Source organism: Meriones unguiculatus, chromosome 2 (assembly GCF_030254825.1).
Source record: "Meriones unguiculatus strain TT.TT164.6M chromosome 2, Bangor_MerUng_6.1, whole genome shotgun sequence".
NCBI classification, from domain to species: Eukaryota; Metazoa; Chordata; class Mammalia; order Rodentia; family Muridae; genus Meriones; species Meriones unguiculatus.
The window spans coordinates 169,923,521-169,948,911 of NC_083350.1; the positions used below are offsets into that span (position 1 = coordinate 169,923,521).

Here is a 25,391-nt window from a genome sequence, read left to right on the forward strand (position 1 = left end):
TGTCCATTGTCCTGTTCCAAGCTATCAAAAGAGCAATCTTGAGCATTTTTGTTTTGTAGCCCATAATACGCTGTTAAAAAGTGAGATAGAGATGACATGACAAATCTATCAATTTGCCTCAGATTCAATTTGACACAAGAATTTGAAACAGCTTTCAAGATTTCTAGGAAAATGATGTTTTAGTAGAATGGTAACTGCACTTTCAGTCTAGATAATTATATTTCCTGCCTGCTTTTAAGTGGAATACATTGTAGTCTGATACACAAATTTAAAAAAAAAAATGGACTTTTATAGGTTGTATCTTCCTGGAGACAAAGTTCTCTCAGTTCACAACCATACATTGTTCATGTTGCTTGTGGCAACACTTACATATGGTAATACTTACATATACCTATTTTGAAAAACAAAGGATAGCAAGAGTAAAATTAGAACCAAAATAGCTGATGAGCACCTTGAGAATTCACTGAGAGCTGTAACTACTTCAAAAACATTAAACAATGATGCTTGAGTTTCTCAATCAAAATGTCAAAGATACCACTAGTTTTATGTTGTTCTCCTTAAATTTATATTAAGAATATAAAAAATTAAAATGTAGTACTTAGATGTGTTCACTTTCTTTATAAATGGAAACAAACTTGGCATCTGCTTAATGATTAAAAGACTCTGAACAGGCTGCCACATTTTTAGGACTAATGTGCATGTCTTTTTATTTGTGGAAATAAACATCACAAAACTAAGCACAGAATTTTCCTCACCAGATGTCATTAGCCTTCTTATATTTAATATATGTCCCAAGGCAAGCAGCTAGAAGGGTGGGCACCACTGCTTAGGCGATTATATGAAAGCTGCTTTGAGAATGTTCTTCTAAACACAATGATGCAGATACATACTTCTAGGACTTGATTCTCAAGATGCAAAGTAAAGGAAAAAAGACATTACCACCATATTAGGGAAAAGGGAAGATATATTAGCGTGTGTAACATATTATATACTAATATTAGAATGTTAACATTCATAGAAAATGGTTATAATCCATGGTAGAAGAACTAAAGACAGCGAAAAGCAGAGATTTGTTTATCAATGTATGGAATTTTTTAAAATTATTTTTACCTTTTACTTTTTCTGTGCATTATACAAGAGAATAAAAGAGAAATTATGCACAAAAGAGGTCAGATTGCAAAAATAATATGTAGGCCATTTTTAACCGTGGACCGTTTTTCTCTCAGCTCTCTCCTTAATGTTCCTTGAAACCAATACCAGAAAGTGTTGTGAAGGAAACAAAGATAGATAAAAGGGAATTTTAAAAACTGCTTTAAATTTGAGCTCCTGACTGACAAACCTTTGTAATATAAACAAACACAGTTAAATTGTACTTGGAAATACATGATTAATCATAAAACACAGGGTCTGAACTGGTCACCTTAGGATAAGACAGGAATGACACCTGGCAAATGTGCCATCATTTTCTACAACCTGGGGGCTAGTCAGTTTTAAATTATCAATTACCATTTCACAATCATTCAAAACAATTTTCTCAATAGCTTTGTATTACAATGTCTATATATCTTCAAAAACCAACCAGATAATTTGATCTATCTGTGATCTGTTGATGGGTGCTGCTGCCTTCCCAGGACAGGTAAGACCCTGTGGAGTGTGGAGACCTTGGTGGAGATAGAATTCATTGCAGATGACGAGTTAATGGGGAAAGGGTGCCTTGTACAAAAATTGGGATCAAGATCAATACTGATTATAATGGGCCATGTGCTAGAGGAATCACTCTTAATCCTCTTAATATTATTAACTCTCTTAATTCTATTGCTTTTAACTCCTAATATTATGAAGTAATTCTGCATGTACATGGGTGAGTTTGGTGTGGGAGAGAAGGTAAAAGGGACATGGTTGATAATTGCATATCATGAGAAGAATTTGGATGGCTGTTACATTTGTAGTATAAACTGCCCACCCGAGTTCGTGTTTGAACACCTGGTCTCTACTTGCTGGTACTGTTTTGAGAGGTTATGGTAGTTTTATGAAGTGAACTCTGACTGGTAGCAATAGGTCACTCAGGGTGGGATTTTCAATCTTGTTGCCTGGAGATGGGTTTGAGATCTGTGGCTAAGGATAGAGGGTCTGCAGCAGGAGAATTAAGGTATGTGGAGCCTCAGATAGATGTGGCATAGATATTGCTCACAAAGACAAAGGATCAGGGAGTCCACAAGGAGGCATAATTACATCAACACTCAGTTCAATGTACAAGAGATTTCTTCCAAGAAGATGGGTTATAGAGATAGGCTATCCAGATTAGCTTAAAGGCCCAGGGAAGGATCTAATGTGGTCTGTTACACAGCTAGCATAGAAGTCATTTGCGCTATTATCTACCTCCTGGTTGTGGGAACTTGGGGGAGCCCCTGGCTATACAGATAATATAAAGGTCATGTAGGCTATTAGCCACCTCCAGTCCTGGTAGAAAAAGTTTGATATGGCCTGGTCCAACAGGTAATGCAGATCACCAGACTATTAATCACCTCCATTTTCCAGATTTCTGGATAAAAAGATGTTATATGTTCTTCCCTTTGTAAGGACAATCCTGTGTGCTTAACATTCCTGGTTTCTCTGGTAATCTGTGGGTGCAAGGATCTTCATGCGCCCAACAAAAGATCTTAAGGACATTTATACAAACTCCTCCAAAAGTGGTGTCTTAGTTGGACTAGGTTTATAGTGAGTAACATAATAGTTATATTTATATAATATGTTATAGTTATAATATGTTATAGTTATATAATAGTTCCCAGGATATCCAGTAGCTGCCATCTTAGCTTACTTATATGGATATCCACACTGGTGCCATGAGGCTCTTACAGCCTCTATTCTCTTCATTCCACCCTTGTTTAAACAGCAGGCGCTTAACTGGAAAGGGCTCATTAGGATGCTTCTTGGGTCCACAGTCCATAGCAACAGTTCAGTGAACAGCAACATGTGACTAACATACTGTATCTACTAAGACTGGGATGAGCACTTTAGGCTAGTGGAGGTATAGGCTCCCCATTGCTCTAGGGATGCTCCTCGGATACTTGTTTCTTATCATTTACTTCTTGTAAGGTAGCCGTTCTATTTCCTTAGTAGTCTGTGATGTATACAAAACACTTAATGTGGTACAAGTCCACCCTAGGCCACAGTCATCAGATTTTGGGCCATCCCTTCTGTAATATCACTCTTTTTTTGTCTCCACAGTTTCACCAATGAGAAGGGGCACAGCCTGACAGGGCTGAATCAGGACACATACCATGTGTTCTGCTAGGGCATTTACCTCTACTTTCACATCTATGGACTAACCTCAGGCAAAAAACACTGCTGGGGGATAAAACCACCATGGTGTGTGCGTCACTTGGTGCCACTGTGTGTGTCCAGCAGCCCAGTTGTGGAGTGACTGCTGCAGTGTGGTGAGATGTACAGATGCAACGTCCTGGTCCTGTCCCTCTACCTGGCAAGTATGCCAGATATATCACCCACAAATTCACACGAATCCTGGGCTGGGAGGTGGGGATCTATTAGATGGGTTCATTCTACCATGGGACTGTAGCATTTAGTACAGGGTGATCCAGTCCACAGCTGCCATGGGATGGTATTTATAGGTAGAATATCAGGACAAGGTTCAGGGCGTGTCTTTCCCACTACAATGTCTCTCCAATGCTGTACTACACGGTATAGTACTAGAGTGAGCATGTCCATCGCTTCGCTTGGTGCCTGCCCATATCCATCCCATATTCACAGGAGCAGCATAGCCTCAGCTTGTGCAGTGTGTTCCTCGCTAGCTCGGCTGAACTTGTTCCTTCAGCTTTGGTCCCAGATAGCCAGGTATGTACATTTTGCATGTGTTGCAGGATGAATCCGCTTGGCATGCCCTTTGCTAAGTCTTCAGGTAATTCCATGCACACCTGGAAACGGGATGAATTCATGGCTTGGACGTGTGTTTGCACAAAGGGACCAATGCTATTCCTTGCAGTGATTCAGGACGGAAGCACAGGGAAGACATGGAGACCACCTCGGGCAAGTCCCTGCCCTCACTCATGGCTCAGTAAAAGTGGATAGTCTGCTACATGACAGACGGTCACAGACTTATTTTCTTCCCACAGGGGGCAGTCTCATGGGGGACAGTGGTCCTTTGCCCAGTCCCATAGGTGACAGGTAGGGACCCACAGAATGAGCCCCTTGTATACAACGAATTACTGGTTCACACGTGAAGAAGGGAGGGCTTACTTGTTGCTATCTGCCATGTACCCTTTGACTCTGCCTTGACCAATCCGTGTCTCTATCCAGGTCTCATCAATGCATTGCTGCTCTGTCACTGCCAACCACGTAGCCCACGGCCTCCTGGTGGAATTCTCAGTGTTCCAGGCATCAAGGAGTGGTGTGAGCTCTTCTCAAAAGGGAGTTGGTACTACAATATCCATCTCTCAAAGGCCCATGTCCATGTCCATGTCCATCACATAGTCCACTGGTCCCAAGACCTGTTGCAGTTTAGCTGTTAGGGACTGCTGTCGAGTGCTCCACTTGGTTTTATGTAAGTATGTAGCCCCCTGCCCCCCCCCTTTTCTAAAGTATGTATACAAACCAACCTTGATAACTAAGGTATTTTTAGAATAAACTTCATTATTTGGGCATACTATTCGAGATATTCCATATATTATTCCAGATATAACCCAGACAAGAAATAAAAACAAATTTTATAAATATTGGATTACATTACGATTGGCCTAAAAGATAGAGCAATGCTAGTTTTCTTTCACTTGAAATCAACAGAAGTAGTAAAAGAGCCTGAAATGCATTTAAGGTGACAAGACTTAAGATCATTTGTAAGAAAAGATTTCTAATTTCTTATAAAAAACTATTATAAAATGATTGAAATTTCAGAGGCATTGTATTTTGTGAGGCAATGTGTCCATAATTTTAAACAGTTAAAGCCCTGCCATGAAAGAGAAGAATTTGATGCCTCTAACACATTTTCTTGGCTTTCTTGCCTTAGGTACTTGTTCTTACAGCTTATGAAATGGTTTCTAAACTTTGAAATTCCCATCAATATCTGCAGCCATAATGCTGGTAGTTTGGAAATTGTGCCTAAGTGGGTCACTATTCTGAACATGAAACTTTTTTTCATTGTGATACCTCTATCATCAAATCCTGAAAAACAGTAGACACCAATATCTATTCATTAGAATTTGATTTATCACAGTAGTCTTTACTGAGTTAAATGAGCTATTATAATTTCATAAAATGAATTTAGGGTTCACTTCTTTGTCATTTAATACAGTATTTCTTTAGTGTATCTATTTAATTAAATTTAATTGGTTGGACTTGATCTTTTTACCAGTGACAAACACAGCACATTTCTTAAAAACTATATTTAATAATTATTTCTTGCTTTTGTAATTGATTAGTGTCTTGTGGGCACATTTTGTGGGTACAATGTGTCACAGTGGGAATTCCTTAGCACTTTGTAGTCATTAATCCATGTCACTGTTTTTGAAGTTTATGGGAAGTCTGTCACCCAGATGACTTCTTTTATCCTTTCTTGATGAAGTTACTTATTTTACTCTGATGCTAATTTAAGAACGTTGCCTTTTTAAAATGCTATCTGCCTTCTTTTTAAGAAATACAGCCTCTAACATACCTGTCATTTCGTTGTATTAATTTTAAATTTCTTTTCTGGTAATTTCAGCTATAGTGCCATATCTTTGTCTGCCTGTTTTTGTTTTGTTTCTTGGAATGTGCTATCTTGTCTTTCCTTATATTTAGCAATTATTTTTTTTTTTTTTTGGTAGTAGCCAGCTTGTGTAAGATAGTGGAGACACAATCAAATAATTTTTAGCCTTAAGGTGGATATATGTTTACTTCTGGTAGCATTTTAATGGAATGTTTGCATTTTCTAAGGTAGGGCTGGATTTATAACTGTATTCTTGTCTTTGTGATGCTCAATGTATGACATTTATCAGATATTTTGACTAATACTTCACATTAAGAATGAGAGCTGATAGGCCACAAAGTTTCTCATAGTATTTTCTCCATTCCAAGTTTTAGCTAATTTCATTGTTGCACCTGAGAGAGATGATGAAGACTCTGATGAGGTGATTCTTTTTTGGAGGGAGTATATGTTTGCAATTTCCTGTTCTTATTCAGCTTGCTTCCATATCCCCCCATTTCTATGAAACACACACATTTAACCAAACCACTTCCATGTACCACAGATCAAAACTTAATCTTTTTGGTTCTTAGTTATGACTCAATGTCTGATGTTGGAAATATCACTTCATGGAAGTGAATCTTGTAGCAACTCAGTTTTCCATGAGCCACATGCTTCCTGTTTTGTGCTCATAGGATTCTTGATTGTTGGAAGATTTTACCCAAAATGTAGCCAGGAAACAATGAAGGAGAATTGGTTCTGTGAACCTTTACTTGGAATCGACTATATACTTGTCTTATGTACTTATGTATGCCCAGCTTTTAATCAGAGAACAGATATCTGGTATCTTTGACATACAAGAGTCCATTCCAACACTAAGTGTTTTTGTACTCCCACTTCTAGCTCTTCTCCCAAGCACCCACTATGTGGCAGGTGCTCAGTAATTATTGATCAAGTGAAAGAAGATGGATTTTTCCCCTCCAAGAGGTCACTTCTGAGCCAGCACACAAAACAGTCAAATACCAGGTAGCCAGTAGCATCACGGGCTGATGAGTGTCACACATACACAGAGCTGAGAGAGAGAATGCTTTTGATCAGATGGGAAAGGGAGGCTGCATTGGAAAGTGGTGCTTCCAGCTGAAACCATGATGCCTTACACAGAGAGGGGGTCAGTTACAAATACCACTCCAGCTCTGGTCACTCAAGCATGTTCTCTGCTTTCCAGGAAAAACAGTCACTGAGAGTGTCCTGCCCCAAGAACATGCTCATAGAACAGAGATTCCTCCCTCCTGGATAAGGCCAGCTGCCATAGCCCCAGGAGGGACTAATACCCTGCTAAGCAGATTTAACGTGAATCACTTCCTGGCCTTTTCATTTGTGTTGCTGCATTTGTGGCACTTGGCCTCCTCAGACTCAGCAGTGAACAAGTGTCAACACATCACCCTGTCAGAATCTCCTTTTTATTGTGGTAAGGGTGTTTGTGATTACAGTAGGATGTACTCAGAAATCCAGGACAATCTCTCCTCATCGAGCTCCTTAGTTTAATCTCAGTGCAAAGTCCTGTGAGGCATTCATTCACAGTGCTGGGGTGAGAACTTGGACAGCTCTGGGGGCTAGTTTCTCAGTTTGCTAGAACATCCAATTAAATAAGGATGGAGGCTGTGTCTTCTTAATCACTTATTTTTTTTTTTTCTTCCCTTAGTCTCTCCTAATACTGAATTCAACAAACATGCCCACAAATTAGGCCCAGACATTCTTCTGTCATGTATATGGCCAATCAGAACTTGCTTATATTTTTCAGTTGGGTCAAGTTTCTGTGTGTATGTGGGTGCCCTGAAAGTGCAATTTCCTAAGAAAGGGAAAATTGTATTCAAAAGATCCAGGGTGAGGTGCTTGATGGAGTGAGGGGTTAAGGAGACAAGAGGCAGGGAAAGAAATGCTTGTGAGGTGAACTCAGGGCTAGTTCTGCCTGGGCCAGGCTTGTGGTCATTTCTAATGAATGGGAAAGGAGAGCTGCATGAAGGAGGGGGATTTCCACACACTTGGGAAGAAGGGTGAAGGAGTGCTCAGCCTGTACTCCAAGCTCACACGGATTTCTTTGAGCCAAGAAATGCAGGCGACCTTGAAGTTTCCACCCAGGACCTGCAGAAGGAAGTAGCTCCACCTGCTGTTGATTTCATACTTGTGATATCTCAGGGAAAAAGTAAGTATGTGTGTTTTAAGCCGCTGGCTTTATAGTGACCATACGGCAACAACAAAGCAACACATTCGCAACTTCCAGCCTAAGCTTCTTAGCCGCTCTCATGCCACCATTTAATGACCCCTCCTTCTGAAATAGGACTTTATCCAGTGGGCTCTCTCTTTGGTGGTTTTAATGAATGACACCCCCACTCCCAGACTCAAATAATTGAATGTTTAGTTTCCAGTCAGTGGATTGTTTAGGAAGGGTTAGGAGGTGTGGCCTTGCTGGAGGAAATGTGTCACTGGGGGTGGGCTTTAACTTTTCAAATGCTCATGACAGGCCCAGTATCTCTTTCACTCTGCCTCCATAGAATCATGCCTGCCTGCCTGCCTGCATGCATGCTCCCTGCCATGATGATAACAGACTAACCCTCTGAAACTGTAAGCAAGTCCCCAATTAAATCAGAACATCTGGTTGCATTAAATGCCCCCAGAGGAACCCTGTGCGAGTTCCTGAGATGAGGGAGAATCAGAGTTCATTAAAACCACATTACTGCTACAGTTGATTTTTATAATGAACTTGTTGCCTCAGCCCACAGATATTAAAAAAATCAGCATGAAAACCCATTTTAAAGTAGAAATTAATTTCAAAGAAATGGAGAACTGAGTACTTATACCCCATGCTCCTCAGGAGGTTTGTTTTGTTTGTTTGTTTGTTTGTTTTTAAAGTACAGAAGCCCTGAGAAACTGCATGGGTCTATAGCATACTGTTGGGAGCTGTTAATTATCAAAAGAGAACATTTTTATTACTGATTAATACTAGACTTATGCAGTTTCTTTTGTAGGTAAGTCTGCTAGATTAAGATGATAAATGATAAGAACACGTTAGAGGAGCTGGAGAGATGGCTCGGCAATCAAGAGCACTGGCACTTCCATAGGACCTGGGTTGGATGCCCAGCACCCACATGGTTCACTATGTCCAGTAACTCCAGTTCCAGAAAATCCAAAGCTCCCTCCTGGCCTCCTCAGGCACAAAACATGCACATGGTGCATAGACATACATACAGGCAAAACACACACATGCACATAAACATATTAATAATATATTTTCAAAATAATACACCCAAATGCAGTATAATCCTATTAGGAAGTGTTAGTTTTCTTTCCTTGGATGCTTAAATGACTTTGAAACTTATGTACCGAATTTGAACCTTTTTTATTTCTTTAACCGGAGATAATATCTATCACCACTTGTAAGCATCAGAGTTAACACACACTGACCTCAGTCATTCCTCTTGGATTAGGACTTACGATGCGTCAGGACGGTCATACTTTATTATTCTCTCAGGTAGGTTAGAATAGTTTTTAAAGGTTTCATAGCATTTTTTCAAAAACTGGATAAAATAATAAAAACATGTTTTTTCCTCTTAGTAAGTATGAGACGGTGTGCAAATAAAGATTCAAAGAAGTCTCTGGATTGGGTAATCCTATTACTCTGTGCTGAAATGTCCAGATGTTTCCAACACTGAATGACTTACAGAGGAAGTAGTCAACACGTGGAGGGTTTAAATGAGACACTTAAGCACAGTTGGGAATCATAAAACAAAATATAGGAGAAATAAAAAGGCCCATTCTGGTTCTACAAATGGACGGGGATCATTTTGGAAATTGGGAAGCTGAGTTGTGGTGATGGCTTTCAAGTCCCAGAACCCTTGTGAGGCAGAAAATTACAGCTAGCTCATTTTCCTTTCAATAAAGAACAGGCACAGAAGTTTCCAATGCAGCTTCAAAGAGCTGAACACATTGTCAGCAGGCAGGGCTGTTGTGTAACCCTGCAGTGTACCCTATCCTGAATGGTCTGCAGTAGAATAGATGGGCCACCTGTGCAAGGACCAAAATAGAAAAGTCTCTCTCTGCAGGTGTCTCCAGGAGTCTGGTCCTCTGTGAACCCCTCTGTGCCTCCCTTGTTTTCTTACCTCTTAGCTTTCTGTCTTCATTTTCATCCCTGGTGAGACTGTGGGGTCCAGACAAGAGACGAGAATCCTGAAACACTCACCTTATTGCTTTCTTTGAAGACTTTAAAGCATAGTGTATGATTCTGACTTGTAGTGCATATTTTTTAAATCTTTTTGTTTGTTTGTTTCTTATACCTCTTCTTCCCTTCCAACCCTCAACATCAGGTAGGAGAGAAAGAAGGTGTGTGTGTGGTGGGGGAGTGTATGTCTCTTTACTACTTCCTGCTGTTTAGAGACATAGTTCCTTGGGGCAAGTCCAATCTTTGTTTCAGGATATCTCCAACTTCTTCTCATCAAACTGCATCAACAGCAAACAGGAGTAGCAGTCTTCTTTCTTGGAGACCCCGTTTCTCTCCTGGCTATGGCTTTTATTCCCTCTCCAGAGTCCTCAGAATTAAACTATCTGCAGCTGGCAAAGATCACACCCCTCTCAGAGCCCCCATGAGGCAAATAGCCTGCTGCTGTGGACAGTCTAAAGCAGCCCCATATCCTACACCTGGATTAAAACAAGACCATGCTTACATAACCAAGTTTTTAAAGACACCAACAATTCCACCACACTCACTCCTCTTTCCATTTTTAATTCATTATCATTGTGTATGTATAATATGGGTGACCTTGCCTGCCACAGCATGCAAGTGGAGGCCAGAGGACAGCTCTGTCACATTGCTTCTCTCCTTCCACCTTTATGTGGGTCCTAGTGATCAAACTCAGGTTGTCAGCTTTGTGAGCAAACACCAAGTTCTCTGCCCACAAGCTACCTTGCCAACCCATGGTTCTGATTCTTAGAAAGAGAAGCCCAAATCTTCCATCCCTGATATGAAAGATTGTACAGTTTTTCTTCAGGGGCTTTATAGGTAGTTGCTGCATGGAACAAATTGGAAAAGCAGGGCAGATTTCTCATGAGGGCTGGACCATATGACCCATGCATGCGCTCTCAGAGTCCTCCCTCGTTGTCAATTCCTACAACTAAAAATCACTGCTGGGCTTCTGGTTTGGTTTCAGCCAGTTTGCGATGATGTTTCAATGTATTTTGATTCCCATTTTCAGGCTCAAACTTTGCAAATCATTCTCTAATAACACAGAAGGTGTCAGTCTGGAGTGGCCAGATGAGTATTTCTGCCTAGCAATGATGCATGGTCCTGTCTGTTCACCTGCCCATGGGCTGATAAATCTCTTTCTGAGGCAGCAGTACTTTAGATGCTGTGATGGTATCCACATCTGGAGGTGATTTTATGTCTGGCTTTAGGACATGCAATAGCCTAGAGTTGCTGGGAGGGGAGTTTAGCATCCTTTCAGTTCTGCAGGACACTTAGATCTTGGCTAGTTTTCTTAGCACACTGCAGGTCTTCCATCTTGGGATAAAAGATGAAGCAGAAAATTGTGCATATGTAGAGAAGAGGCATGTCCTTTCTAGAAGTGCTTCCTGCATTGTAGTTTCTTTTTGTTTTACCTTTTTTAAAAGGCACATGAGCAAAAAGTTGCATTGTAAAACTCTGAAGATTAAAGAACACTGTTCTTGGAGTTAGCAAAGCAAACTTTCGTGTCCTGAACTTCTGGGGTATCTCTGTATAAAGTAACATGACATTTGTGATGGTTAGTGTTAACTCTCACCTTGAAGGAATCTATACTAACTTAGGAAATGGACCTGTGGACATACCTGTGGGATTATCTTCACTATGTTGAGGTTGGAAGGCCTGCCTACTGTGGGTCAGACCCATTTTTATGGCTGTGATTCTGGACTGTATTAAGTAGAGAAAATAAGCTGAGTCCTAGCATACATGCAATCATTGCTGTCTGTTGTTTTTTTTTTTTTATGGTGCAGCTGCTTCAAGCTCCTGCTTCTTTATTTCCCCCAACCCCATGCCAGATAGTACCTTGATCTTTGAGCCAGAATCAGCCTTTTCTGAGGCAGGGTTAAATAAACTGAACAAGGAGGCAGGGTTAGCTAGTCTTAATAGGAGCCGTCTCTGTAGGAGAGCAATCTTCAGGCCATAAATATCTGGATGGAGAAAACTACACTGGACCTTTCCTGTATACACTATCAACATTCACACTCAGTACTGAGAATGGCTTTGTCATCCCTTTGGGAAAGATTTTGCTGCTCCTATGGGCCAGAGACATTTGTTCTTGACATGGCTATGTCTATATCAAACAGTACACATTCGCTCAGGACTTTTCCTGCTTCCTACATCCTTGCTGCAATGTTGGCTGGCTGGTCATGTGTGCCTTTCACAGGCAACCACAGCCATAGTGAGTTCATATGTACAATGGCCCTGTGATGTCCAGACAGCTTTACAGCAATTCTCCCCAACCTTTGCTTTTTATAGTCTTTCCACTCACTCTTTGATTATCTGACTCTCAAGGCAGGGGCTGTGATAAAGATGTCTTATTTTGGTCTGGGCACCCCACGGTCACATATTCTTTTCACTGAAAACTTACTCTGTCTTAAGTACCATCTACTGCAAAAAGGAACTTCTGTGGCTAATATTGAGGCTTCACTAATAGATAAACATGGTTAAATATTATGAGAAAATTTGATACTAAGTCTACTTAGCAACATAATTATAATATACTCTATCCTTGGGCTTATAACTTCCTCAGCCATGGATTCTTGGACAGATTTACGGTATTGAGTATGAGCTATGTTGTATTGAGTTGACCATAAATTCAATCAGTAAGTGGTTGGGTACCACATAACTATCGTGTTAGTATTACACCAATGGTCATATCTTGTCATGCTGGTCATTATTGTATCTTGAAGGGTACACATCTGGGCAAAACAGCTGATGACTTCTCCCCTCCCCTTTCCTCAGCATCCTGCATAACAACTTCTAAAAGTATGAAAAAGAGGATGTAGTGAAGAAGTTTCCATGTTAGTACCAGCATGTTTTCTTCATGTCCTATGGCCATGGTGTAATGTCCTCAGCAATAGAATCTTGCCATCTGGTTCTTGTAGGCAACTAACTGCCTGTAGTATTTGGGAGGGATGTCTATGGGAGCCCCTTGACCAACAACAATTCAAAGGGAAGTATCCTGCACCTGGCATTGGAATTTTTGTTTGGTACCCTATAGATTCTGGTCTAGCATTTATTCCTTCAAGGGTAACTCCATTCAAATTCATTAAATTGTTTTTATAAATCTTTTACAATTGTAGGTTTCCATATGCCTTTTCTAAGCATTCTTAGTGTTAGTCATTTCTCTCCCTAGCCTTGCCTTTTTAGTTCTCTAACCTCTCTCCACTTACCTCTAGCTCCATTACCTCTGTCCTGCCTTTAGACCACCTGTGTTCCACTATCTCCCCAAATTTTTTTCTTTACCCCACATCGCAGTGTTCTATCTGTGGTTCCTGGATTCTACAGATACTTTCACTTAAACACACATGTTTCAAGATTGAAGTTGGGATCCACTTGAGAGACAACATATGTGTTTATCTTTATAGGTCTTGGCTATATCAATTAGTATCATATTTTCCTGTTCCAACCATTTACCTGCTAACTTCATAATTGTATTTCTCTTTACAGTAGAATAAAGTTTCTATTGTGTATATGTACCACATATATGAACATTTTGTTCATTCAGCACTTAAAGGCATATAGGAACGTGGACACAGGGGTATCTCTGTAGTATCTTTTGGCTATATGCCCAGGAGTGATACATGACAGGTTTATTTTTATTCTGAGGAAACTCCACATTAGTTTCCAGAGTGGCTATGCCAACAGGAAAAACAGTCCCTCTTTCCCCACATTCTTGGCGGCTTTTGTCTTTTCTTAACCTTAGCCATTCTAACTAGGTGTGTTCACTATCATCATCATCATCATCATCATCATCATCATCATCATCATTGTCGTTGTCTCTGTACTCCTCCCAACTCTAAGGAAACTTGGCCTGTATTTAGTGTTATCTCCTAATATATATATATATATATATATATATATATTTTTTTTTTTTTTTTTTTTCCACAAAGGTGACCCAGAGCGGAAACTAAAAGTGAAGCGTGTCACATCCACACCCTCAGAAATCCCCTGATAGATGGAGTGGTTCCAAAGAAGACAACGACTGGGAAAGAATCACATTTCTAGTCATTTACAAAGAACTCAAGAGTGCTGAAGGTCCCAGATGGTTGCCAGTGACAAACTGTGCTTAGCTCCAAGTGATGAAGACATCCACGTCAGGGCTGCCCACACTTGAATGAGACAGTTAGAGGCCAATCTGAGTACACCTGTGCAGAGAGCAAAACCATAAGGGAAAGAGAGCTCCTGACTGCAAAAGCCCATTGTGCTACCTGACAATTTTTATGTCAACTTAACATAAGCTAGAGTCATCTGAGGGGTGGAGCCTCAATTGAGGAAAAAAAATCCATAAGATGGGCCTCTAGGCAAGCCTATACAGCATTTCCTTAGTGATTGATGTGGGAAGGCCTAGGCAGTTGTGTGTGGTGCCGCTGAGATGGCGGTTCTGGGTTCTATAAGGAAGAAGGCTGAGCAAGCCAGTAAGCAGGACTCCTTCATGGACTCTGCATCAACTCCAGCCTCCGAGTTCCTTCCCTGCGTGAGTTCCTGCCCGGACTTCCTTCCATGACGAGCAGTGTTGTAGAAATACAAGCAAAATAAACCTTTCCTACCCACGTTGCTTTAGGTCATGGTGTTTGAGCACAGCAACACCAACCCTAGCTAAGACATCCTCTTAGACAAAACTGTTCCACGGCAAACACCCGTGACGCAACAATGCAGCAATCACAGGCAGTAGGAACGATGATTTTTTGCTTAATGATTTTTTGCTTTTACTAAATGTGCTTTTAGTAAATTTTAGTAATTTTTTTTGCTTTTAGTAAATATAGTATTTTGATCACCCTCACATCCCTCCCAACTGTATTCCCCACACACCCACGCTGTGCTTAGCTTGTTGCCTTGGTCTCTCAAATCCAAGAGTGCGGTGTGGGATGGGAACTATAGGATAAGCACAGAATCCACTCTCTGTGCATAAAGCAGGACAAACGCTTCTGCTCCTGACAAACTTTCTTAATAGAAAAGAGCTTCCAGCGCGCGCGCGCGCGCGCGCGCGTGTGTGTGTGTGTGTGTGTGTGTGTTTTCTCTACTGTCTCTACCTTTATTAAGGTCCTAAGGTGTTCATAACACTTAGAATATACAAAATGAGCCACATCTTAAAAATCGCACACAAGCACGCACAGCACCTTGGGTGTTTTCATCCCCCTGCCCAACCTCCTCCAGGGCTACTTTAAAAGCAAACACCTGAGAATTCTTAATTAAGCAAACCAGCGCTGAGTTAAGTCACTTCAAAACCGAAGAACTGCCTGACTGAACTGCAAAGAACACGCAAGCCCCAGGCAGAGGGACCTCGCATCCATACCTATATTTCATGCCAGTCTGCTTGGCGGTGGACTCCTTGAGAGAAATGTGATGCTGAGGGGTGAAGGTCCCCAGGCTGCGAGCGATGATAGCGACGGTGCGGAATTTGGCCCGGGCTGCGTTCACCACATTGGGGGCGGTGGAGCTCTGCTTGCTCAGAAGTCGGTCCTCACCATTTCGACTCTTCAAATTGTGCTCTGTGCAGGCTATGGAGACTTGCATTGCTTCCCAGGACAGCGCAAGGTCCTCTCAGAACCCCACAGCACAGGCGGTCGGCAGAGGGTGAGCAGTTGGGGGACTGCTGCTGTCTTTCAACCCCTCTCGCCACACTTCCTGGGGGCCTTCAGCGGAGTCCCGGCAGCTGACTTCAGAGCCCACGGAGGAGCAGGAGGGGCTGAGGTGCAACACAGAGTCCCTGGGACCCAAAGAAGTAAACAACGAGGCTGGAAGTTGTCTCAGCAGCTGGAGCGCGGATCAGCCTCCCCGGTCTTCACAGGCTGTGATCTCGGCTGATTAAACAGCCAGATCCATGTGGTCAGGAGGCTGGTGCAGAAGCCTAGAGCTGAGCGTTCATGGTGACTGCACACAGCCCTGCCTGGAGCCAGTTCGAGGAACCTGAATGCAGAGGGCTGGCTTCTGGGCGCTGGCTCAAAGCAGCGCAGGCATACCGCAAGATGCGCCGCCAGCACCCTCTGGATCTCAGGCAGGAGGCTCAACTGGAGAGGAGCATCCCAAGAAGCAGCCAACAGCAAGCGGGGCCGCGCGGACCCGTGGTCTCCATGCGCTCTGCCTGCCAAGTGCCTTCCTGCCTGGCTTTGGAGGATGCGGGGGTGGAGGCGTCTCAAGACCCCTCCCCACTCATCTTCAGGCAAAAGCTGGGGCTCCTGAGCCAGCTCTTACTCGGGTTGGCGACTGCCTGGAGGAGCTGGAAGGTCCCTTTAAGGAGCGCCTTGCCTTTGTGTGCAGTGGGAAGGAAAGATCACTGTGACCACTCCTTACTGGAACAGGACTGGGAGGGCTGTTCCATCAGGGGGCTCTGCCTAGAAGCCTCCAAATCTCGCTGCAGCAGCACAGGAGTTGGGATGGGGGAAGGCTGAGGGGGTGCTGCTCAGAGCAGCATGCCAGTGGTTAACACGTGAACACTCTTCTGCCTCGCTGGGACACAGCTTGGAATTGTGCTGTTGGCCTTGTCGGGGTTCAGTCCCCCTCTGCTTGTTATTTCTTATGCAGATGAGCTCAAAGTTTCCTGAAGAGCCAAGGTGCAATCTCGGTGGAGTCAAGTCTGCTAACTTACTGCACATCTGTTTAGAACAGCAGAACAGGGAATTCTGGGATGCTGTGGGGAGCAGTGAGTTCTCCGCACTGGGAATGGCCTGGGCATAGCTTCAGTAAGGATGCTGACTTGGTCACCTAGAAAAAAGAGGTCAGGAAGGCTGGCAGGGGCCACACACACAGATTTCCAGGAGCCAAGTGTGAACCATAGCAGGCCTTGTCTGACTATAAATCGGATGCGGAGCAACTACTCAATCCCTGAACTTCGACCAAACGAATCATAAGTTGCCTGGTAACTGATTCACTTCTCAATTTGAAATGTTCGAGAAACAAACTGTAGCATTGCTTACGGTAAAATTACAGCCTCTGAAAGAATCAGCTTTCTAGGTGGGATTCCTAACAGACCTCGCTGCCAGGCAAGAAGCAACACCGTTTACAAATGATGTTCATTAGGTGTGTTTGGGTGCAAGTGTATGTAGGCATGTGCCGCAGTTTGATTGTGAAGGTCAGAGGACAAAGTGCTAGGGTTGCTTGTCTGTCTCCTTCCACCGTGTGGGCCCGGAGGATGGAATTCAGGAGTTAGGCTGGTGGCAAGCACCTAATTGGCTAAGTCACTGAGTTATCTTACCAGGAACTCTGTGGTGGTTTTTTTTTTTTTTGCCACAGGCAACAGAAGCAAAAGCTTCCAAAACTCATCCAGACACTGTTTCTGGGTTGGATGGAGCAATGTACCAACAGGTGGTTCAAATCTTGCAATCCATGTCTGCAGTAGATTTCAGTTCTCATCCATATTCCACTTGACCATAGCTTCTTAAATTGTCAGTCACAGTTTCTGCATCCATTCCTCATTTGAGGGGCACCTGGGTTGTTTCCAGCTTCTGCTATTACAAATAAAGCTGCTACAAACATGGTTGAGCAAATGTCCTTATTGTGTACTTGAGAATCTTTTGGATATATGCCTAGGAGTGGTATGGCAGGATCTTGAGGAAGCACCAGACTGATTTCCAGAGTGGTGGTACAAGTTTACATTTCCACCAGCAATGGAGGAAGGTTTTCCTTTCTCCACAACCTCTCCAGCATGTATTGTCACTTGAGTGTTTGATTTTAGCCATTCTGATGGGTGTAAGGTGATATCTCAGGGTCGTTTTGATTTGCATTTCCCTGATGACTAAGAATGTTGAACATTTCTTTAAGTGTTTTTCAGCCATTCGATATTCCTCTATGGATTATTTGATTTGTTGCTGTTTAACTTCTTGAGTTCTTTGTATATACTGGATATTATTAGCTCTCTGTCAGATATAGGGTTGTGTGAAGATCCTTTCCCAATCTGTAGGCAGTCATTTTGTTCTGATGACAGTGTCCTTTGCTTTACAGAAGCTTTTCAGTTTCATGAGGTCCCATTTATTGATTGTTGATCTTAAAGCCTGAGCTGTTGGTGTTTTGTTCAGGAAGTGGTCTCCTGTGCCAATGAGTTCAAGGCTCTTCCCCACTTTTCTTCTAACAGATTTAGTGTGTCTGGTTTTATATTGAGGTCTTTGATCCACTTGGCTTTTAGTTTTGTGCAGGGTGATAAGTATGGATCTATTTGCATTTTTCTACATGTAGACATCCAGTTAGCCCAACACCATTTGTTGATGATGTTGTCTTTTTTCCATTGAATGGTTTTGGTATCTTTGTCAAAAATCAGGTGTCCATAAGTGTGCGGATTTATTTCAGGGTCTTCTATTCAATTCTATTGATCCACCAGTTGGTTTCTATGCCAGAATATTGCTTAATAGCAATAAAAACAAGGAAATCATGAAATTTGCAGGCAAATGGTGGGATCTGGAAAAGATTATCCTGAGTGAGGTATCCTAGAAGCAGAAAGACACACAGGCTATATACTCACTCATAAGTGGATATTAGACATATAATATAGGATAAACCTACTAAAATCTGTACACCTAAAGAAACTGATCAAGAAGGAGGATTCTGGCTAAAATGCTCAATCCCCATTCAGAAAGGCAAAGAGGATGGACATCACAAGAAGGAGAAAAAACAGAACAGGACAGGAGACTGACAAAGAGGGCCTCTGAAAGGCTCTACCTGCAGAGTATCAAAGCAGATGCTGAGACTTATGGCCAACCTTTGGACAGAGTGCAAGGAATCTTATGAAAGGGGGAGGTGAAAGACCTAGAGGGGACAGGAGCTCCACAAGGAGAGCAACAGAACCAAAATATCTGGGCACAGGGGTCTTTTCTGAGACTGATACTCCAGCAAGGACCATTCCTGGAGATAACCTAGAACCCCTGCAAGATGTAGCCCATGGCAGTTCAGTGTCCAAGTGGGTTCCATAGTAATGGGAACAGGTACTGTCTCTGACATGATCTGATTGGCTTGCTCTTTGATCACCTCCCCCTGAGGTGGGACCAGCCTTACCAGGCCACAGAGGAAGACAATGCAGCCACTCCTGATGAGACCTGATAGACTAGGCTCAGAAGGAAGGAGAGGAAGACCACCCCTATCAGTGGCATGAGTGGAGAAGGGGAAGGGAGGGTGGGACTGGGATGGGTGGAGAGAGGGGCTACATGGGGATACAAAGTGAATAAAGTGTAATTAATAAAAATTAAAATAAAAAAATATTAAGAAAAATTTCAGTCATAAAATCCACATGGGGCCAGGTCACAATGTATGGGAGTCATGAGAAATTTGGTAACAGTAAAATATTTCTGTGTTGCAGCATCCAAAATTAATTCAAAATCAAAAGTGTAATTGAACCCCATCTGTTTTTGAGTGCCCCCTCTGAATCCTTTTATCTCCTACAGACATCCTCACAGGAACACTGAAATTAGTTAGCAGTTGGCTGTAGAGTGTCCATTCCTAATAAGAATGCTAGCAGGTCACATGCTACCTAAGCTGAGGAAATTAGACTGGCTATGTGTCCTTTCATTGTTATGTAGTAGGGTTTGGAGGAGTCTTCACTATGAGAATTCCAGGCTTATATGAGACAGGCAATAAACACATTTGTATAGAGATATACAGATATAGATGTAACTATATATGGCTGTAGATAAATGGGTTAGATTGTCTCACCCAAATTTTCATGCACTGAAACTCTGGCCTCTTCCCAGTATGTCAGAATGTGACTGTATTAGGAAACAGAGTCCTTAAAGGGATAACTATCGTATAATGAAGCCATAAGGGTTCATGTCTTTATCATAAGGCTCATGCCAGGCAGGTGAAGAAACACAGAACAGCGGGCCATCCACAAGCCCAGGGAAAAGTCCTCAGAAGAGGCCAAGTTTGCTGTCACTTCGACCTCAGAATTCCAGTCTGCAGAACTGAGAGAAAATACATTTCTGTTGTGGCCATCTAAGATGCGGCACTTGGTTGTGGTGGGGTAAATTAATACAGGCATAGATGTTTTTACTCTAAGTTGTATATTTTTGGTAATAAGGAACTATTAGCTCTCTAAGGAAGTCTTTAAATGTCATGATGATTATCTTCACTATGTACTTCACACACCCTTAGCTGTATATGTGTTGATAGAGGGTGGTGAGTTCAAGACCAGGGCAACACAGCAAGAGTCTTACAAGCAACAAAAACAAAGAATGACAAAACCACAAACACTAAATCCTTTCGTAAAAGCTACTCATTGTTTTCTGCAATGGCCTCCACTTGCCGCAAAGAGCAGCTTCTTTGATGAGGAGTGAGAGCAACACTTATTTGTGGGTGTAAAAATAGGTTTAGTGTTCAGTTAGCAAATAGCTGGTCTATAAAGGCTGTGGTAGTAGGCTCACTTCCAAGATCTATGACCTCACTACCCCCAGGTAGTTGGCTAGGTTTCAAGTATCAGGCATGACTTCCCTTCTCTGAATGGACATTAAGTACAATTAGACTTGGTTACTGCCAATATATGAGTACTGTTATTGTACCTTTGGGGATATCTTGCCATGCTGGTCACTGTTGTGGTTCATGGTACTAGAAGGTACTATGAAAGTTGTCTAAGGCTGGGGTCGGGGCAGGAGAATCAATGGTTCTATCCAACTGTGACACATATGAACCATAAAGTCTTTAGTATAACTTTTCTTTCTTTTTTATTAGCATGCATCAATTCAAGAAGGTGATCAGCTGCATTATGACATTTTCATGTACATAGATATATGAAATATTTTGATCATATTCATTTCCTGCCATCCTCTCTCACCCTTCCTCTGCCATTCCTCACCATCTTTCCTAAGTCTCCCTTCCACTTTCATGTTATGCGGAAAGTCTTGATAGAAAAAGTGGTTTTCAAACACAATTGTTTTGCGATGAGGATTTGCTTATTCTGCCCAAATTGCCCTTATGATTTTGCTTCGTGCTCCTCCCTGGGCTGGGGCTCAGTACCCTCAGGGACTCAGTCAGTGGAGAGAGCACTGCCCAGCAGACAGGCATGGATTCCCCATCTTCATCTGTTGTTTCACCTCTAACTTGGGAGTGGAGTAATGCAGCTCCTCTCACTTTTCACCCAGAGGAAATTGGAGGGGACCTTATTTCTAAGGTCACTTCATGTTCTGTGAAGGCCATGAGGTATGTTCTTCTGAGGTAGCAACATAGTGCAGAGCCAAATTATCAGGCACTATTTGATTTTGCTGGAATCTCAGCTGATCCTTCTTCGTTATCTTTTTAAATTTTATTTTTAATTTATATATTCACTTTACATCCAGATTGTAGCCCCCTCCCTCCTCTCCTGTCAGTCCTCCCTTTCCCCTTCTTCTTCCACCCCCTTCCATTCTCCTCAGAAAAAAAAATCTCCCCCCACCAACCCACCCCAGCATGTCAAGTCGCATCAGAACTGATCTCATCCTCATCCACTGAGGCTAGGCAAGGCAGCCCCACCAGAGGGAAGTGATCCAAAAGCAGGCAACAGAGTCTATGTCAGAGACAGCCCCCTCTCCCCAAACTAGGGAACTCACACAGAAATCAAACTGCCCATTGGTTACATATGTGTAGGGGGCCTAGGTGCTGCCGTCCCTGCAAGCCCTCATGGGCCTAGGTTAGTTGACTCTCTTGGTTTTCTTGTGGCATTCTTGTCTCCTTTGTGGCCTTTTATTTCCCCTCACTCTTCCACAGGACTACCAGAGTTCCACCTGATGCTTGGCTGTCAGTCCCAGCATCTGATTCGATCAGCTGCTGTGTGGGCCTCTCCGAGGATGGTTATGCTAGGCTCCTGCCTATAAGCACAGCAGAGTACTATCAATGGCACCAGGGGTTGGCTCTAAGCCATGGGGTGGTCTCAGGTTGGGCCAGGCATCAGCTGGTCATTTCCTCAGTCTCTGCCCGATCTTTATCTCTGCACATCTTGTAGGCGGGTTAACTTTTTGGATCAAAGGTTTTTAGGTAGATTGGTGTGAAAACAGTGGAAGTTGGAGGGTTGGAGGCGTCATGTATTTATTTCCAAGATCACTTCCTGTTCTGTGAATGCCATGAGATATATTCTTTTGAGGTTGCAACATAGTGCAGAGCCAAATTATCACACACTATTTGATTTTGTTGGGATCTTGGCTAATCCTTCTTTGTTATCTGATGTTAAATTGTTTTACAGTAATGTCATCTTTATTGGGTCATGAACTGTTTAAAAATAGATCACAGGTCACAAAATTCATATTCTAATATTCTTTGTCCTCATGGTCATCTCAGTGTCCTGTTGTGGATGTAAACATGTTTTTGTTTTGATTTCAGGTGTAGGGTGTAGGACTGATTCAGATTTTTCAGAGCAGCAAACTATTTGCCTGGTGCCGGACCTGAGAGGGGCCCTCTGCCAGCTGCAGATACTTTAAATCTGAGGACTCTGGAGAGAGAATAAATGCCAGGGCCCAGAGAGAAAGGGGGGGGGGGCTCTGCTTCCCCCATGCTGCTCCTGATTGTTATCTATGCAGTTGGATGAGAAGTTGGAGGTACCCTGAAACGAAGATTGGACTTACTCTCTAGAACTCTAAAACACTAGCCAGCAGGAAGTATCTTAAGAGATCTCTGTCTCCTCTCCCCACTAATGTTCCTTCTCTCCTACCTGGTTTTGGGGTGTTGGAAAGGATTTAGGTGGTGAAGGAAGAGACATAAAAAAATAAAATAAAATAATATAAATAGTAAAATAGTAAGGCCAACAGTGTCCCTTATAACTCCAGGATGTATCTAGGGGAAGACGACAGAGGAGCTTAAAGCTTAATCTTCTGCATCTTCCCTTTCCTAGGCTGCTGGGCAGGACCTTCCTCATGGAGATATGAACAAGTAAGGGTGTGGCTCTTCAGATAAATTGCCCTGCTATGGGCTCCATACTCTGGGTGAGAGGCACAAGATGCAGAGAAGTTAAACCTGTCCATGGTGCCCCAGACGGTAGGATTCAACCAAGGAGGCCTTCCAGTGGATATCTGACTCTGCAAGACTTAATCAGAAGAGCCTCACTGCTCATCTTTTTATGAATATAACTTAAAAAAGAAACTGTTTTCTATTATATATGGTAGAACCAGGGAGTACTTGGGTAGGGCTAGAGGAAGGGTAGTTAGGAAGGCTGGAGGGAGAAGTGGGAGGGGTGAAGTGATGCAATTCTGTAAAGAAATGTAATTCAATATTGAAAATCTAAATATTTCTTCAGAATGACATACTTTGTGCTTAGTAGCTTTGGGTATGTCTCTTATCAAAGTTTTATTAAAATATTGTAACTTAGTAGAACCAAAGCTCCCTGTAATTTTGATCACTCCGTGGAAGTTGGTCATGGCTCATACTCCTTTATGTTCTGTAGATACCACGAGGAACATTTTTCAAGGTTGAACATAATGCTGAGCCCAATGATTACTTACTCTTCAACTTTGCTGGGATCTTAGCTGATCCTTAGTCATTACCTGATGTTTGAAATTAATAATTATTGACTGTGGATACAGTTACAGGTTAATTAAAAGGCACGCCACTGCTGGGGGTGGAGGGAGGATATAATGCAGTGACAAAGCTGTAGACTAGTGTGCTCAAGCCCTGGACTTTCGAATCCCCAGCGCTTAAAAACTTGTCTATCCTTTGATAAAACTCAGGGCTTGAGCACACTAGGCAAGTGCTGTGGTAAATATAGTCAATAAAATGCCACACATAAAGAAAACTGAGAACACACAAGAGAAGAATGGAAAATGCTAAAAATCAGTACAGAACCAGGACTAGGTAGACAAAGGCTGTGGATATGCTAAGGAGTTGGAAAAAATATTTAGGCTAGTCATCTCTTTTTTTTATCTCTCATCCAATTCTCCTTTCTCCCTAAACATGCACGTGCACACAAACACACACACACACACGCACACACACTATATATATATATATATATACATATATTTGAATAAATATCTCTATCTATCAATATATCATCTATTTATCTATCTACATATATATGTGTGTATTGTTTTAAAAATACTAAATTTCCATATAGCTTTTCGAAATATTCTTAGAGTTAACTACGATACCCCCAATGTCCTTTTCCTCTCTTTACACTTAACCCTCCCTATTCCTCTTTTATAGCACCCACATTCTAGTTATTTATTTTATGTATATGACTGCTCTATCTGTACGTACACTGCACATCAGAAGAGGGCACCAGATCATATTATAGATGGTTGTGAGCGACCATGTGGTTGCAGAGAATTGAACTTAGGACCTTTGGAAGAGCTCTTTTTTTGTATTTTAATTTTTATTATTCACAACTTTTATAAACTTTATTTATTTAATGTGTGAGCACATGCATGTTTATGTGTACATGTCTTGTGACATTTTTTTAAATTAAGCTTTATTCATAATAGTTAGAACCTGGAAACAACCCAGATGTCCCTCAATGGAGGAATGGATACAGAAACTGTGGTGCTTTTACACAGTGGAATACTACTCAGCAATTAAAAACAAGGAAATCATGAAATTTGCAGGCAAATGGTGGGATCTAGAAAAGATTGTCCTCAGTGAGGTATCCCAGAAGCAGAAAGACACACACAGTATATACTCACTTATAAGTGGATACTAGACCTATAAGATAGGATAAACATACTAAAATCTGAAGCTAAACAAGGAGGAGGACCTGGGATAAGATGATCAATCCTCACTTAGAAAGATAAATGGGATGGGCATTGGATGTAGAAGAAAACAGGGAACAGGACAGGAGCCTACCACAGAGGGCCTCTGAAAGACTCTACCTAGCAGTGTATCAAAGCAGATGCTGAGACTCATAACCAAACCTTCGGCAGAGTGCAGGAAATCATATGAAAGAAGGGGGAGTTAGTAAGACATGGAGAGGACAGGAGCTCCACAAGGACCAAATATATCTGGGCACAGGGGTCTTTACTGAGACTGTTTCTCCAACCAAGGACCATGCATGGATATAACCTAGAACCCCTGCTCAGATGTAGCCCATGGCAGACAGTGCTCTTAACAGCTGAGCCATCTCTTTAGCCCCAGTACCTGCAATCTAAATCTTAAATACCAAGGTAATAGTTGTCCATGTGGTACAGGCTTTGAAGCCATGAAAATGGAAGATTGAAGGAATCATGGCGAGTATCTGAGGCAAGGTGTGTGCCTGCAAAGTGGCATAGTGGCAAGGTCAGTATGCCTGCAAAGAGGTCACTGGTGAAGGTTAAGCCTCAGTTACAATGGGAACCCCAGGACTATGCAGCATCTGCCAAGAAGAGCTTAGGTGTGCAGTGGAGCAGTCCTGAAAGGAAAGCGTGTGTGTGCTGTGAGGACGCAGCTGGAGAGGGAAGGTTGCCCAAGTCCTTTGGAGCCCAGAAGGCCAAAAGCATCCTGGGCATTGAGCTACAAAGTTTAACTCACACTGCTGGATTTTCTTTCTTTCCTTTTAACATGTGATTGTTCATTTCACTTTTGGAATATGAA

The 25,391-nt window shown here is 42.2% G+C and overlaps 1 long non-coding RNA gene across 1 annotated transcript in view; it reads right to left on the bottom strand.

Moving 5' to 3' along the window:
• Nucleotides 1–25,391, bottom strand: part of LOC132652481 (uncharacterized) — an 85,413-nt gene that overhangs the window by 16,296 nt on the left and 43,726 nt on the right. The window lies entirely within an intron of this gene.